The sequence below is a fragment of the Lygodium microphyllum genome, chromosome 14 (assembly GCF_053477565.2).
Source record: "Lygodium microphyllum isolate KBCC chromosome 14, Lygodium_microphyllum_v1.1.10, whole genome shotgun sequence".
Classification (NCBI taxonomy): domain Eukaryota; kingdom Viridiplantae; phylum Streptophyta; class Polypodiopsida; order Schizaeales; family Lygodiaceae; genus Lygodium; species Lygodium microphyllum.
This window is the reverse complement of record NC_141148.1, coordinates 138728358-138741183: the sequence shown is the minus strand read 5'-3', so window position 1 is coordinate 138741183 and position 12826 is coordinate 138728358. Positions and strand designations below refer to the sequence as shown.

Genomic DNA, 12826 nt, shown 5'->3' with positions numbered 1-12826 from the left:
GCGCCATGGATGGAGAAGGGGAAGAGGTGTCTAAAGCCACCACATGAAGGGGCAGTTCAAGCCATGCAACCACAAGTATCTGCATCAAACTCCACTTGACATGCAAGTGCTACTCTCTCCATGCTTGGACAAGGCCATTCTTGGCTGAGAAAAACAGGGAAAAACTGTGTATTTAAGGGGTAGCAGCCTATACATAAGAGAGCTCAATTATAAATATTCAGGAAGGTCTAGGCCTGACCTGTGTATGCTAAATTATATCTCCCATGTCAAGAGAGACATTAAATCCACTCTCTTGAGTCTTTAGGGACTGTTAATGGACTTCCTATCTTGTAAATTGAAGGACTGAAATTCATCTACTTGCTCTATTGATTATCTTGATCTAAAGGGCTCATTTATTCTCTTGGTAGCTCAATCAATATTATAGTTAAAGCCTTGATATTATAATCAGTTAAGGCAAGATAGGAAACCATTAGTTTTTTGACTCTCCTCTATAATATTTCTCCTCTTGACTACAATAATATTATATTGATTGCTCTATAATATTATAGAGGAGAAATATCATAGAGGAGAGTCAAGAAACCTCTTGACTTTCTTATGAGAAGAAAGTGGGCTAAATATTTCATCCCAAACTAAGTATTGTCGGTAGCAACACTTATTGCTATGCCTGATGCAAGTAGATATTGCATAAGGCATTGTGGAAGGGAGCATCTTGATTGCTTTATGTATGCGCTTGAAGCTGAAATAGGTGGCCAATTACAAAGCAAACAAGGGCAGCAATAATTCCTTCTTCTCTCCTACTTCTATATGTCTATTGCAAGCTAACTATTTCTTGTTACATGCTCTTGAATACAAGGGCTGTTTTGTGCTTCATCAAAGTGTCTTCCTGGAAGGTTGAAGATATGTAGATGGGCTAAAATAGGCAGCCCACAATAGTGATTTTGTGGACAACAATTCCTTTTACTTCTCAAATGCTTCATATGGTATGATTTACACTTGTATTACACTTGTATTTGGTTGATCTATGCACTCTATGTTAGAGAAAGTCTATGCTATCATCAGAGGAGAATCTTGAAAGTTTATGGGCTGATTTGGGGTTGTTATCTTCAGTCATATTCAGAGAATTAGCTTCAACAGTAATCTTTTAATTCATTTCTTGCTTTATAGTTGACATCTTGTCAAATTATGCAAGTATTATGTGCCCTTATGGTAGGGAAATATTTGAGGACCATTCATTAAAGCTATGAATTGATTTAAGAGGAGTTATTTCTCTTTATTTCTTGGATGTGGAATCTTAACCTTTTTAGGATATTTATTTGAAACTCTCTTGAAGCAAAGCTCTTTATCCTACAAGCCTTGTAATTGACTCAAAAGCCTTGTTCCTTACAATTTACATTGAATGTAATCATGCAAAGTTGAATGATGGGATGCTGAGTTGTTTATGATACATGTACTTAACTTCATAATTCATGATTGCTCTATCTTTGCTAAGTTCTTGTGATTGAAAACTCTGTTAACATCTTCAAGGACTTGGCTTGAAACCTTCAACCCTTCTCTTATCTCTTCCATCTCTAGAGTCTAAGCTCTTGAACCCCAATATAATCTTCTCTCTCAAACCCCGTGTGGTTGACTAAGAAGTACTTATTGAACCTTTAAACATCCATTGTAATTTACTTATCTCTTGAAGACGCATCTCCAACTATCTTGCCCAATTTTCTTGCCAAACCCTTGTGGTGACCTTCAACCCTACGCGCTACGACAACATTCACTAGGCCCCAAATCCAACCTTACAACCCTCTTTATCCCTTCCAATAGACCATTTTTCATGTTTTCCAACCCCTGTTCCGCTAGCCGGTTCTTGATATAATTTTTGAACCATTTTTCGTCAATTGGACATGTTTCCATGTGACCACATCCTTTTTTCTTCGGACCCACAATCTGACATGACAACCCTTCCCTCCACCTTCCATGTGACATTTTTCCTTTTTAGACCTCATCATTTCGATGCACGGTTCATCGGTTATTAATTTTTGCAGGTTTTCAGGATATTTTCGTGTGTATTTTTTACACTTTTCCATGTGAACATGCCCTAATTTTATTGGAATTGCTTTTCCATTTGACAATCGTGTCCAGCCAACCTTTCCCCACCTTTTTCCTTTTTTTTCCACCCTATTTTGCCTGTTGGATTTTTAGTTATTAAATTTTCAATGTTATTTTAGGCATATTTTTTGTGTTTTTCACATGTGAACCCTCCCCCAGACCTAAGTTTTGATGTGACCACCTTGTGAATCCCCTTCCCTCGGACATTTTTCCTTTTTACTGCTCTTCATTCCGATACTCGATTCTTTTCGTATTAATTCTTGCGTCCAATTTCAAATCCCTTTTTGGGGTTTTTCCATGCGAACACCTCTTATCTTGGTCGGAACCGTGTTTTGACATGATAAGCTTGTTGGGCACATTATTTTGCACCTTTTTCCTTCTTTATGCCCTGCGTTTCGACGAGCATATTTTTTTATATTAATCCCCATATGTATATTTGGACTCATTTTTTGCATTTTTCCCATGTGACCGCCCTGATTTCACCTTGGACACCCTGTCACACTTTTTCCTCATCTTTTCTTCATTTTTCGGCACATTTTTCCTTTTTCTAGACTTTTGTTCCGATGCACGATTTGCATGTTATTAATTTTTCTTTGTTTTGTTGTGTTGTCGCGCACCTCGCGCATGAATGCGTGTGTTTTTCTTTTACGTGCCTCACGACTTTCCCATGGCGTCCGCGACTCCCCCAACGCCATCCTGGCCGCATCTGCTTTTGTCGCCGCAAATTTTATTTTTATTTTACCCCCGCCGATGTGGGGGGGCTACCTTGTTTTCTTTTAAAACAAAATTATTTTAAAAAAAACCAAACTTATCTTTTATTTTACACTATTTTATTTTTAAAAATAAAAAAAATCACTCCCCCCCTTCCCGACGGTATTCCCCCCTCTCCTTCCTCCTTCTCTCTCCTCTTCTTTCTCTCCCTTTCTCTTTTCTTCTCTCTCCCCCACCCCTCCCTCTCTCTCGCCCTTGCCTGCATCTCCTCCTCTTGCCATCTCCTCCTCCTCTTCTTTGCTTCTTCCCCACTTCCTCCCCTTCTCCTTCTCCACCCTCTCTTCCTTGCCTCCCTCTCCTCCTCCTTCCTTCTGTCCATGCTGCCCCCGCAAAGGAGTTTTTAACAGCTTCTAAAATGGTGTTGAAAGGCATAAGAATTGATTGGAGTTCCTACCTTCTATAAAAAATGGATCAACACTTTGTTAGAGACACAAGGGGTAATGTAACTAATGTTACATTTGGTTCCTACCTTTCTATCTTTTTGGCATATGCCGCACCTTCGAAGGAAGTCCCTACCTTGATAGTTGATCCACCAGAAGCTCCTCTCCCTACTGAACACTCTGATGTCATCATTGAGGATCTTGATCCTATGCCTCCTATGATATTTGAGAGGAAACGCTTAAAATGAGTGGCTGAATCAACCCCAGCACCTCCTCCGGTCTCCGTTCTTGATCAATCTAGCAGTCACCTACCAGCTTTCCTCACAATGTTTAATCTTTTCAGAGCACATTATGAGGGTACTCTAGAGATTTCCATCCCTTCAGTACAACACTTGGTAGCTGGAGATGCAATTCCCTTCCTATGTCAAGATGTTTAGCGTTCTATTGAGTTGTCAGTGACTGCATGTATCTAGGAGCTCTATTCCTGTTGCTATGACGAAGTCCAACAAACCAAAGGAGAGCTGACAAAAGCAACTGTAGAGCTAGCTTCTACTCATGAACGTTTTTTTAATCTTTGTACCCAAATGGAGCAACAGACTAAGATCATTAAAACTTAGAAAATGGACATTTCTAGTTTGCACACTCAGTTGGCTGATACTAAAACCCAAGTGGTTAACGTGACTGAGGAACGATATAGATTATTGAAAGAATCTCAAGAGCTTCAGACTCTGCTAGCCACCCAAACATAGGAGCTTAAGATAGCAAATACCACCTTATAACAGAGAAGAATCGAAATTCAGCAGCTTAACGAGCAACTGGTCCAGTCACGTTCTTCTACATTGCGTCCTGAGCAACCAGTTTCTTCTTTGACCCATGTGGACGTGGCGGTTCTCCAACGACAAGCTACCTTATGTTTGTTGTTCCAAGCTAAAGTCGAAAGACTGTAGTCTAGTATGGACTTATTATGGTCTTCATTTGAGCAATTTCAAGAGTGTGTTCCTCCCGACCATTCCTTTTTTGTCCACTATTAGTTGCACAAGTTGGCCTTCTATATTAAGCTCTCAATGATGGATCTACCTCTTCCAGAGGATGGTTGGAGTGGAGCTTGGTCTTATGATTTACTTATAGAAGTAGTCCATATGGTATTTGAAGAGTCTATGACTTCGCATACAATGCTACTATCTTATATGTATTTATGAGGTGATCTGTTAATTCTCGATGATGATGATCTGGCTTGGTATGTAAGGGATGTGGTCTTAAAAGCTACCTTATATGTCAAACATTTGGAATTGAGGATAGATGAAATGTTCCAGTGCTATTATTCTAATGTGGTTGCTTGCCCTGACACTTTATGGCATACAATGATTGATTCTGTAGTCCTGAACCAACGGCAGAATAAAGCCTCTACTCATGTGCAGAACACTAACCAACTGAGGGTGGATCTTTTAGCTTATCTTTCCAAGAACCATCCATTTGATTCATCCTTCTTTGATGCCTACTATCGACGATTTGCTTTAGGTCCCTCCGTTCCTATTATAAAAAAATGGCCCATTGCAATGATGCTTATGTTTCCCTTTATGAATCCAACTCAGCACCCATCTTACCTCTCCTTTTCCAACCTCAAAGTGCTCCTCAAATTCCAATCTTTACCTATTGTTCTTTCATTGAATATTGAGTATTTTCTCCTTCATTGATACCCCTAGATGTATTTGCTATTCTTCTTAATGATATATCTCTTTTGGAGGAGCCATTCAGATGGTTGTTTTGTGTTTGTGATGTGTTAATTTTTATGTGATGAGTTCGTGATGGTGGAATATTGGATTTGTTGGAGAGCTCTCTTTTCGACTATTGACACTGATGGTGATGGTGGATGGAAAGCCTACGATGCAAAGCTGAAAAACCTCTTATATCCTTTACAAATTTGTCATGAATTTGTATTGTTTATAAGATGTGTTACTAGATAATGGTGTTTTCCTTTAGTTGTATTCTTTCTTAGATACAGGTGCTAAGTTGGGGTCGTGGTCGGGTGGATTATTGAAGATACTAAAAAAGATTGAGTTGAGCTCTTAATGAACTTATACTACCTCTTTCTTAGGTCGCAAGGACGCTTCCTTATTAAGTGTGGGGATATGTTGAATGCTGAAATGACTAGATTTTTTGGTTGATTTTTGTTGTTTTTTAGGTTTGAATGGTTGATTTTTTAATGGATTTTGAGTGATGATTAGTTGTTTTAGAAGTGTTTGAGAGTTTTTTGGATGATTTTGATTATGTTTTGGAAGCTCATGATGATTCTCAGTAGAAATATGAGGTTATGTGATGTTCTGATAGGTTCTGATTGGTTCTGATACCTTCTGTTTTGTTTTGATTTTCTTCTTTATGAAGCATTGATTGATGATTGATGAAAGTTGAGGTATTTTGAGAGCTTCTTAAATAGTTTTTGATAGTATTGAATGGTTTTAGTATGAGTTACGAGATTCTAATGTTTTTTGTTGACCTTCTGTAACCTCTAATGAGCTTCTGTAGAGCTTCTGTTCCTGCTCTGTTTCTGTTCTATTCTGATCTGTATGCTTCCGTAAGTGTTGTGTGGAATGTGTGTGTGACTTTGGGAAAGTTTTCTAGCCTAGAAAAGAGGTGAATGTATGTTCAAAAGAGCTCAAGGAAGTGGAAGAAGTAGCTGTTGAAGACTCAAAAGAAGACTGGAGTGAAGTGACAGTGATGAGTTATGAAGAGTCACTGTAATGGCTTTGGTGACCTTTCATATTAGACACACCTCTTGGAAGGGTCATCATCGACTTAAGAAGGATTATTATGAGTGATTATTGAGTATTGTAGTGAGGAGACGATGTACTATTGATTGAGAGAAAAAGAGAGAGTCAGAGATAGCCAACTCTATCAAAACAATGTATCTATCTATGAGAGATTGAAAGAGAGAACTATGAAGACAATGAAGATGAATACTATGTAATTATTCTCATTAAAAAGTGGTGTATCCTTTTGTGCTCTTGTTAGTTTTGATGGATTCTATGAAGATGTTGAAGATTATGGTTGATTCTATCAAAGCCATGGGAGATATCTACTATGATGCTACGTGAAGATTTGTTCTTTTCCTTGTGGTTCTCTAAAGAATGAAACAAAATCTTGTTGATGTTAGAAGATAGATTTTCTTGCAGTAGAAACCCTTTTTCCTTGGTGTCTCTCTTGGGGCTCCATGTTTTCTGGTGTGCAGCCGGGAAAACTTGCCATCAACAAGCATCAGAAGAGGCTTCCTCCATTGAAGAGTTGGAGATTCTCATTCCCAAAGCCACTTTCCACAAGAAGTTCATCCCACAATGGCAGAAACACATTACCATCATGATGCAAGCTCTATGTGGTGGACTATTTCCTATTCATGTTGAAGCAACATAAACTTACATCTTGGTGGCAAATTGTTTGGGAACAAACTGAAGTGCAAAAACAAAGAGAATGACCATCCATGGAAGATTTGGTATTCATTGAGAAGTTTCCATATGTCATCAAGATTGTGAAGAAGCTTCAGGAGTCGTGGTTAGTGGAGATTCACGAAAACAAAAAAGAAAGAGTTGGAATTTGTTTGTGGATGCTCAACAATAGGACACGTTGGATGCCTAGTACACTGATAATCTCTTATTTGTTCAATTAGCAACCCATTGGAAGTTGGTGGATAGAGTATTCTTCTCAACATACACTATTGAAACCATCAGAAGCTGGCATTATTATGATGATGGCACAACAATGATCCTCAGAAGAATGAGTTTTGATACCTTCAAAATGGAATATCTCCCCCTCTGTAGTAGTTTGAAAGTTGAATTCAAAGACATAGAGAAGAAGAAGTAGAAGAGATGTTGGCCAGAGAGTCCTCTAGAGATTGAAGCCCCCTCTGATTTTGTTCTATTGAGTATAGACCAACTGTGGCTAGAGCCAACCCCCTGATGAATGATGCAATCAAGAGGCAAGCACTAGAATGAGTCCAGAGGTACGTGAGAAGAGAGAATGAAAAAATCAAGGCCGAGAACAAGCTTGCAATAGAAGCTTCCTTTGATGCCTTAAAAGCACTCTTTACAGGTCCCCATGGCAACTCAAGGTCCCCTTCCTAGTCAAATCCGTCCTGGAAATATTGATAACAGGTCAGCAAATGTAGTCCCATTGCCAATTTTTAAGGGAGAGTACGATGAAGACCCTGATCTTCATGTAGTAGATTTTATGGTAGCATATGTGGCTAACAATGCCAAAACCCCCGAGCATTGGTTAGCAATATTCCCTGCCACTATGCGCAGCATTTCAGTGGTATGAGAGACAAGTGTCAAGATGTGCGGGATCTAGATCATGGAAGATGCGGAAGCTATGGAGGTTGAAAGAGGAAGAAGAAACTCATGAATACATTGACCTTGACAAAGACAAATTGTCACACAAGTGAATTAGATTCCAAGATTGAGACTTGGACTCATAAACACAATCTTGTGTATGGACAGTGACATTGACACTTTACTAGAAAGAAAAGAGTACTATCATTGCTATTAGAAAAAGAGTGCAAGTACAATGCTTTATAGAAATTGAGTGGTGGTACTTTCTCCTATTGTCCATATGGGATTCTGGTCATGAGCCCTCATTGATCCTCACAAAGGAACTGAAGTAGGTGTGATTGCAAATATCTCAACACCCCTCCTCAATCACAACCAAAAATACAAAGTGTGTAGAGGCTTTAGTGAAAGCAACACCTACAAAGTGTGGGCACACCATAAACATGGAAAAACACTAGAGGCTGTCGTAGAAAAGACTAAGTGTGGGTACCACAAACATGATGGACATCCAGAGGTTGTAGCAGGGGCCTTACAAAGTGTAGAGAGGCTGTAGTACAAGGATAATTGAGGAGTTTACAAGTTTATGTTTGAGACATTAGGGCTAGGAAATACAAAACTAAAAAAGTCTATCTGAATAGAAGGACTGATGAGGTTTGTCCTTCTCCTGGTGGTCTTCTTCTTCTTCTTCTTCCTTTGCTCCATTTCTTCTTCTTCTTTGACTGCAACTAGATATGGTTTTTGGGACCTCTTTCTTGCGTGGCAGAACTTCTCGGTGTGTCTGATCCTTTTGTAGAAGTCACAAAAGAGCTGATCCTTCTTGCCTTTGTACATGTTACCAACATATAATGCATGCTCATCTCTAGAGGTACTTGGTTCTTCCTTAGTTTTTAGCTTCTTTTCCTCTTCTAATAGTGATGCCTGGATATCAACAAGTTCAGGATTTGGCATGTTGATTAAAGTTGTTGATACATTATTATATTCAGGAGGCAAACTCTTAAGTAGAACATCGATGCAAACATCTTCTTCCATTTTAATGTTGATTCTTGCAAGTTGGGTTAGAAGTCCTTCCATGTAATTTAGATGTGTGGCAAGTGATGTGTTGGACTTCATTTCAAGCCTGAAAAACTCAATCAAGAGACCATACTTTGATGATTTAGACTATGCACCGAACAAGGTGTCAAGTCTCTTCCATGTATCCTGTGAGGTCTCACAATTATACACATGGTGGATATAGCTTCCGTCTAGCTCTAGTTTGATAATGGCTTGGGCCTTATCATCGTTCTTTTGCCAAGTTACAGCAAGATCCGCATCACGAGTCTTCTTTTCTTTTCCAGTGGTAATGGCCCAGAGGCCCTTCTTCATTAGGATGAGTTTGATGCGGGTCTACCAAGTGTGAAACCTAACTCCTTTGAAGCGAGCAGTTGGAGAGTCTTTGCCCATGTTAGACTTACAGGAACAGTAGCAAATTAACTCCAAAATTTTGATATTTATCAACGAAAGAGCAGATTACAATGTATTAAGAGACACAAGTAATGACAGTGTGAAAACACACTATGAGGAGACTATGTCTGTGTTGATGTTGAGCTTGAATCTTCTTTGTTTGGGGTCATCGATCCTTCTTCAATCTTTCCAGGTCCTTCCCCTCCTTGATTTGATGCTGGGACAATAGATCAGAGTGGCAGTGTGTTGCTCTAGGTGGCAAGAGAGAGAAAATGATGAGATTTTTTGAGCTTGAGTGAAAAATTGGCTATGGTGGATTTTAGGGTTTCATGACACATGCCTCGTTTTTCTGACATTACAGGAGCTATGGTGGATCATTTTCAAAATTTTTTTAATGGAAATGTAGCTTATGTGATGCTCTACCAAAGCCCTATCCTCCTTGTCCAGATCGCGGCCCCTATTGTGCTCGTAGATAAGAATACCGTGAACAGGTGCAGTCCAAATAGATTTTCTCGATTTCGTCAATGCCGGAGCAGAGGGTGACCAATGTCATGGTTATTGGTGTTGGGATAAAGTGCCCTAATGTGAGGAATGATTTCTTAGAAGGAAGCAAGAAGAGATATGCTTTGTGTTGGGAGATCCAAGGACTCTAATCAAGGTAGTCTTGCAAGTCATAAATTTAGGCTATGGTAGTGACTGACAATTTGAGCAATGCTGAGCTATGGAGTGGCCAATGTCAAGCTCTTAAGTGATATAGAGAAGCCTTGGAAGTCAAGGAAAAAATATCTAGAAGAGTGCAAGTTCAAATATGACCTGTGGAGAGAGATCCAGGAGCTTCAAGTTGACAGGGTGCTGCTGGCTATGGCTGCCAAGGAAGGTCAAGTAGAGATGGAGGTGAGAAATGGAACCATGAGCTGGACTTGAGCTGACCTGAGGTTAAGAGGGACTGAGAGAGCAGAGAAGGGAGTTACGCCATGCCCGAATGGACTGTGATACCATGTCAAGATGTGCGGGATCTAGAGCATGGCAGATGCGGAAGAGGAAGAAGAAACTCATGAATACATTGACCTTGAGAAAGACAAATTATCACACAAGTGATTTAGGTTCCAAGATTGAGACTTGGACTCATAAACACAATCTTGTGTATGGACAGTGACATTGACACTTTACTAGAAAGAAAAGAGTACTATCATTGCCATTAGAAAAAGAGTGCAAGTACAATGCTTTATAGGAATTGAGTGGTGGTACTTTCTCCTACTCTGCATATGGGATTCTGATCATGAGCCCTCATTGCTCCTCACAAAGGGACTGAAGTAGGTGTGATTGCAAATATCTGAACAACAAGCAGCAAGAACTTTTGGCACATGAGACGACTTGAAGTTGGCCTTTCTCACTAAATTCAAGTGTGAAGGTTTTGAAGAGTGGATGTAAGACGGGTTCATAAACCTAAGTTAAGTCCTTTGGAGAAGGAGTAGAAGCTTATGTCTCGCGAATGAAATCCATCCTAAAGAGATGGAACAATCATCATTTGGATAAAGGCATCTAGAAAGGAGTGTTCTTCATAGGCCTACGACCAAAAGTTTGCAACTTTGTGGAATTGAAAAGACCAATCAATCTGCAAGCTACTGTAGTGGAAGGTGCAAGCTGTATGATGAAGTTGAGGCAAGGTTGTCAACAATGACCTTAGGAAGAGGAGTCTTACCTCCTCCCATGCCAGGAATGGTATACCCATCAAATGCAGTTCCAGGGACAATTCCCTACCCCTACCCCTAGATCCAAATAGTGCCTCAATATAATGCACCCAATCCAAAATGGCCGCACACAATAATGCCTCAAATGATGGTTCAACCACAACAACAGTGGCCTCAAACAGTTCCTCCAATGGTGACTCAACAACAGTGGAATCCTACCCACTGGAATCAACAACCCCAAGTCTCAACAGGAGCTTTAAATTAGAACTAGAACATAGACCTCCTAGATCAACCCAACTGGTGTATGCAGTAATAACATAAGCTTTCCAAAGCCCTACTACAAGTACTCCAGGAGGTGAAAATCTAATGGACTACCTATCCAACTCAGTCGCAAGTATAAAGAAAGAGCTTATGGATGTGATGACAAAACAGCTATAGACATTGAAGGTAAATACCACTAGTATATCCACTCTTGCAAGAGGTGGGAGAGATGTGATGCATTCTAATACGTGGTGTGGAAACTGCCATCAAGTGGAACATTTATGTCGAAATGAGCGGGATCTAGGACATGGCAGTGAGCTATGGTGGATGGAAGAAGAAGAATGAACTCATGATGATAGAGACAATGTCACTGTTTGTTACACAAGTGAATTAGGTTCCAAGATTGAGACTTGGACTCATAAACACAATCTTGTGTATGACTGACAATGACACGACACTTAACTGAAAGTACAAAGCATCATGACATTGTATTCATTCCATATGAAAAGTGGTAGTCAAGTACAATGCTTTATAGTTGTATGGGTAGCAATCTTCCCTCTGTGTGCATATGGGATTACTGCAGCCTACATGTCCTAAGCCCAGAGTGCCTCATACAAAGAGGCTACATTAGGTGTGACTGCAAATATCTCAACACCCCTCCTCAATCACAACCAAATAGTACAAAGAGTGTAAAGGCTTTAGTGAAAGTAACACCTGTAAAGTGTGGGCATATCATAAACATGGCAAAACACCAGAGGCTGCGCAGAAAAGGCTAAGTGTGGATATCATAAACATGATGGTCATCCAGAGGCTGTAGCAGGGGCCTTACAGAGGCTGTAGTACAAGGCTACATGAGGAGTTTTACAAGATTATGATAAAGACATTTGGGATAGACATTACAAGGCTAAAGAAGTCAGTAAAAAATTGGATCAAGGACCGGCAGGCCCTTGTGGTTTTCAATCTTTTTAGGTATGGCATTATGAGCATAACAAATCTTCTTGTCCTTCTTCATCTTGATGTAGGTCTTCTTCTTCTTCTTTTTCTCCACCATTTTTCTTGCATTGGTCATTTGGTCCTCTTCTTCATGGTCCTCTTCAGTCTCTTGGTCTTTGATTGCATTGGTAGTCTTCATGTCAATGTCCAACCCTTCAATCTCCTGATCCTTGCTATGCATCTCATGAACTGCAATACACCTCATACTCTCAACAACATCTATGTTCAAAGTTTCCTTTTCTTTCCAGAAACCCACCCATGAGGGTATGAAGCTGCTTCAAAATCTGAAGGTGGTAGCAGACTCTCTGGCAACCTCTCACGACCCCTCTTGGAACCCAGTGGTTCAAACAAGGAGCGCTTGCACTCACTCATCATCTCCACATCATCTCCTAGAGCCACCTAGTCACCAGCCTCTAAATCTAGTGCCTGATTTTTTTCCACATACAGCCTTAGCCTAGCTGGTGTCCTTGCTCCAAATGTGGGTGTGCTGACAAGGTCCTCATCTAGAAGCTCATCTGCTACTATTTCAACGTTCTTCCTGTTGTGAAGTAAATGTCTTTGAACCAGAGTGCGATGGAGCATCAATTTTTGAAACCTTGGTGTGACTAAGGTCGAGGCCCTACAGCACGGGAACCTTCATCACTTCTACTCTGCATATATGCACTTATATGTGCATAGATATGACCGCCAAGGGAACTGAGTATCAATCAAGCCACTGCAGATCACAAGCCCAGAGTGAAATGATTGTTGAAGACTTCAAAATCAGATTTATCAATCACTCTGGCTCTAATTTCCTGTCAGCTATGCATCTAAATTCAATTCGGCTTTCTACTAGAAGCCGCATAACCAGCTTCCTTTAGCAAATTTTTCCTTGGTT

General features: G+C 40.0%; 1 pseudogene; it reads right to left on the bottom strand.

The window, feature by feature from the left end:
* Nucleotides 1-11654: 11654 nt before the first annotated feature.
* On the bottom strand, nt 11655-12589 carry LOC148026160 (protein HEADING DATE REPRESSOR 1-like; annotated as a pseudogene).
* Between the last annotated feature and the right edge of the window lie 237 nt (nt 12590-12826).